The following is a 5,579-nucleotide window of genomic DNA, read 5'->3' as shown; positions in this document are numbered from 1 at the left end:
CTGACAGCAGAGAGCCTGATGTAAGGCTCGAACTCACAAACTGTGAGATCTGGACTGAGCTGAAGTCAGACACTTAATCAACTGAGCCACCCAGGTGCCCTGAGCCTCTGCATTTCGTAATGGCTGCATTAGTGTGGAGTTACCATTAACTCATTTACACCTCCCTCTGTTGATGGATGGTGAGGCTGTCTCTCTTTTTTTCTATTATAGTGAAACACTTTCTCTTCTCCCCCCAACCCCTCCCACAGGTGTGAATGTATTTTTCGCTGAAATTTCTACAAGTAGAATCTTTGGGTCAACGATGTCAATTTTGCTTTTTCCAATAAAACTCATCTTTTAATTGATAAATCAATTACTAGCATATATTGTATACCTACTATGTGCATGGGGCTTTAGACAAGACATAAACATATATGTCTTAGTAGGGGATATGAATGACTCCATATGAGGCCAAGGCCTTTTCAGACAAAAACCACCTTTTAATTAATTTTGCTTTCTTTGGTCACAAGACTGTCCTCTAATGTAATTAAAGACTGTGGGCCTTTGTTGTAAAGCTGACGGAGGCTACTTTATTATAACATAACAGTTTTCAATTTAGGACCTTGCATCGCAAGTTTTAATTGATATTTCAGTACAAGATTTCAAAGGACTAGTGGCTGTTTTTGTCTGGGGACTCCCAGTCTCTGAATATCTAACTATCCCTCATATATCTGGGCAGTGCAATCCTTAAAATACCTTGTGACCCAAATCAGGGCTCAGGGACTAGACTGACAGCCCAGCCACGATGTGCAGCAGACTCAGATGGGGGTAGGAGGCGTGAGTCTGATGGTGTCTCTCCAGGACAGCCTGATATGATGGGACGTCAGCTCTGGGTGAAGTGATGTGCCTTTAGCCAGTGAAGAGTACAGCAGAGACTTGAATTCAGGTATTTTGACACCACAGCCTGAACATTTCACTACTAGGTTATCCTGCAACTCCTCCGTTCAAAATGGGATTTTTGTCTCAACAGTGTGGCTGTATCCTTGTGTGCTTGCTTAGGGGGCCTCGTGCTCCAGCAAAAAGAGTCTGAATTTGAAACCAGAAGGACCTGAATTCACATCTTGGCTCTGCCACTTTGTAGCTTGGAGCAAATTCCTGAATGAAGAGTCACTGGTCCCCAGGATCAAGCGGGGAGAGGCTGAGACCTGGTCACACTTGAATGCCTGGCTAATGAGCTTTGTAAGAATTTTTTGATTAACAAGTGAATGGAGTTTTCTGAGCCTTTATCTCTTCATCTGTAAAATGAGGATCATCAAGCTTATTGCATAAAGTCCTGCCTCCCATAAACCAAAAAATTGTGAATACTCTAGGCCCACACTAGAGACAGAGGCCTGTGCCACAGTATCTTGCTTTTCTAGGAGTTTGGTGATTAGGGGGGAATGATAATTCCTGGCTGGTTGTTATTTCAAAAGATCATTTTTTTTTTTTATTGGAGTAATACACATTCATTTTATACAGAATTTGGAAAAACTCAGGGAAGTTAAGAATAGAAGATAGAAAGTAAAAATATGTCATTGTAGGGCACCTTTTGGGATGAGCACTGGGTGTTGTATGGAAACCAATTTGACAATAAATTTCATATATTGAAAAAATAAAAATAAAAATGAATGATTGCAAAAAATAAAAAATAAAAAAATTAAAAATATGTCACTGTTAGATAATAGATATCAGCGTTACTGTTTTGGCCAATCTTCTTCCAAACTTTAATTATTGCTTTTCCTGTCTGAATATATTTTATGTAATGTAAATAAATGAATAAATGAATATAATAAATATAAAACTTTCTAACCTGTTTTTTTCCAAGTACTGTTTTATTATGAGAATTTCCCCAGACCTTAACTAGTCATTGAAAACAGGATTTTGAATGTCTGTCTAAAATTTCATTATGTAAAGTATCCTTACATCATTGAAACATTTTTTTATTATTGAACCATTTCTTGTTTTACAGTTTTTCAGGATTGTCAAGAAATGGCAAGAAACCACCTCACTAGTGGTGCTCTGAGGTTGATTCCGGGCTGACAACATTAGAAAGTTACCTGGGTAACTTTTGAACTGGACCTTTCTGTCTTCCACCCTGGGGATCCTGAGCAGTAGGCTTATGGGGAGGGAGGTGTTTTTTAAGGGGGTTAAATAAAAAGGTTAGTGTAGGGTACCTGAGTGGTTCAGTCGGTTGAGCATCTGACTTCAGCTCAGGTCATGATGTAGCGGTTCGTGAGTTCGAGTGCCACATCAGGCTTGCTGCTGTCAGCCTGTCTGCTCAGAGCCGGCTTTGGAACCTCTGTCCTCTGCCCCTCCCCCACTTGCACTACAAACAAACAAACAAACAAACAAACAAACAAAAAGGGGTTGGTCTCTCTAGGTGTTCCTGTTAGAGATGAAGGACCACTGACCTTGAGTTCCCTGAAGACTGGCTTGTGCACTGCTGGAGTCCCCATGTCCCAGGCAGTACGTGGCACATAGTGGGTACTTACTAAATCCACGTCAAACACATTGTTCAACACGTTTTGATATTGGTTACTATTTCTTTAACACAGAAACTTGAGAGAGAAATTAGCAGGTTAAAATTTTAATTAAAAATATCTTGAGAGTTTATAGTGCCTTCTTAAGAAATCAACACATATTTCTTTTTCTTTTAAAATAAATAATTTTCAAGAGCAATATAGGTTCATCATAGGAAAATTATAAACTGCAGATAGGTAAAAAGGAAAAAAAAACCTTTCTATAATTCTACATCTTGGGATGTAAACATTCTCCATCTAGTTCTTTCCCTCCATGGGTATATATATAGAATATTATATGAAAAATACATATTAGACACATATCTAAACATAGTGTTTTATAATCTGCTTTTTCCCCCCTCTTTATGGGTACCATAATCAGTGTTTTAAATCTTGGTTTCCAGTTTTTGTTACTAGCCTGTTCATAATTAATTCCTAGTCTATTAAATCTGCATTCAATAAGGATCTCCTTTGATGGCTGAATTTAAATATTTCCTAAACAATTAGCAAACACATTAAAAAATAATCAGTGAAACATTTTGTATGGCAAGGTGTAGATTGAAAGTTTTCATAATTTTTGTACTTAAAAAACTGGTAAATACCTTTTTGGGACCAGTGTGGAATTGACATGAGTAAAGGTATTTAAATAGCCTAACTGCCATCTACTACTGTATCACCAAAGGAGTGACATTTCAATGTAAAAAAAAAAAAAAAATTAAATACTGGGGCACATGGGTGTTCAGCAGGTTGAGTGTCCAGCTTGGGCTCAGGTCTAGATCTTATGGTTCTTGGTTTCGAGCCCCACATCAGGTTCTGTGCTGACAGCTCAGAGCCTGGAGCCTGCTTCGGGTTCTGTGTGTCTCTCTCTCTGCCCCTTCCCTGCTTATGCTCTCTCTTTCTCTCAAAAAAATAAATAAACATTAAAAAAATTGTTTTTTAAATATGGGGCACCTGGTTGGCTCAGTCAGTTAAACATCCAACTTTGGCTAAGGTCATGATCTCATATGTTCCTGAGTTCGAGCCCCACATTGGGCTCTGTGCCAACAGCTCAGAGCCTGGAGCCTGCTTTGGATTCTGTGTCTCCCTTCCTCTCTGCATCTCCCGTGCTCATGCTCTTTCTCTGTCTCTCAGGAATGAATAAATGTTAAAAAAAAATTTAAAAATAAAATACATTTACTTTTATGAAAATTAAGACATGCTCTCTGATGAGTGTCACCCTAGAATCACAGGCTTGTGCAGTGAGATGGTGTGTAGCCATTGCAAAAGATGAGTTGAGACTACGAAGGATAATATTGAGAAGTTTGCTCATTTTGCTTCAGACTGGCAAAAACATGGTCATTGAGCAGCTTTGGCCCCTCAGTGTCACCAAAGCAAACACATGTTTTGCTTTTCAGCCATTTTTTTTTTTTTTTTTTTTTTTTTTTTTTTTGCTCACTGATTTGTGGGCTCCTAGAAGGCAGAGACCATATCTACTTCATCTTTCTTTGTTTTAAACATTAAAAAAAAAAAAAAAAATCAGGCTCTGAGCTCTGAGTGGTCAGCACAGAGCCCAATGAGGGGCTCAAACTTGTGAACTGCGAGATCATGACCTGAGCTGAAGTTGGATGCTTAACCAGCTGAGCCACCCAGGCACCCCTCTAACTCATCTTTCTAACCTCAGTGTTTAGGAGCATGCAGTTAGAATAAATGAAACAGTGGCTGAGGGGACGTGCTAAATAGTGGATTCCAATGAGAAAGCATCACTTGTTTCGGGAACTGCTTTCTTTTCACCTTATCTTTCAAGTTTCCCAAAGTTGCTGTTTAAATTGATGTTAACAATTTGAGCAAAAGACGTAGGTGGTAGAGTTGGGTAATAGGAAGTTTTGATACAGTATAAACTTGATTTTCAAGCTCTGGCTGAATCAGGGAAAGGTGTTTAACATGTATTATCTTTGTAGCAACTTGAACCATTAAAGAAAGGGACGTCTTCAAGAAAGCATGAACACATTGCTATTGTGCATATAAGGTTGAAAGTGCTTTGTCAATTTGGTCTCTGTTGCTTACACACTTCAATGTCTCCTTGCTATTTTGTTGTGTTTCCTCTGCCAGAGGGTCCAGGCTTTACCTTCCAAACTTCCTCCTCCTCTTTGAAAGCCCAGCTCAAATGACACTTCCTCCATGGAGCCTTTATCTCCTTCCCCTTCGGTGTCTCCAAACTGGCCAGACGTAGTCATTCTCATCTTTGTTCTCCCATAATGCTTTGTTCATGTCTTTGTTTTAACACATCACTGTGCTTTTTGTGTTAAGTGTATGTTTTAGTCCGTTCATGCTGCTATAACAGAATACCACAGACTGGGTGGCTTATAAACAGCAAACATTTATTTCTCACAGTTCTGGGAGCTGGAATTTCAAGCTCAGGGTGCCAGCATGTCCAGGGAGGGTTACAGACTTCTCATTGCATTGTATCCTCACAAGGTTGAAGGGAACTCTCTGGACCTCTCTCTCTCTCTCACTCTCCCTCTCTCTTTTTTAAGTCTTTCTTTTGATTCTAGTTGGTTAACATACAGTGTTATATTAGTTCCAGTTGTACAATATAGTGATTCAACACTTCCATGCCTCACCGGGTGCTCATCATAAGTGCACTCCTTAATTCTCAGGCTTCTTTTATAAAGGCACGAATCCCATTCATAAGAGCCTGTCCTTATGACCTAATCACCTTCCAAATGCTCTACCTCCTAATACCGTCACACTAGGGACCAGAGTTTAATAGAGGAATTTTGGAGGACCCGAACATTCAGTCTCTAGCAGTGTATATGGGTCTATCTTGGCTGCCAGGTAGAATTCCCTGAGGGCCAGGAGGGTTATTATTTATCTTTGTGTCCTCAATATCTGGCACAACACATGATATAGAATAGGGACTCCTGAACTTTGACCTTTTCAGGGCTCTTCCATTCAGCATCACCAGCTGTAAATATACTCGCTTTTTTTTTTGTCCTCAGTGGTGGCTGAGCTGAACCTGCAATGATACACAGCAAAATCAGGATGTTCTTTGTGAATGGGCTC

This window comes from Panthera uncia, chromosome C2 (assembly GCF_023721935.1).
Source record: "Panthera uncia isolate 11264 chromosome C2, Puncia_PCG_1.0, whole genome shotgun sequence".
Lineage (NCBI taxonomy): Eukaryota > Metazoa > Chordata > Mammalia > Carnivora > Felidae > Panthera > Panthera uncia.
This window is presented reverse-complemented; position numbering follows the sequence as displayed.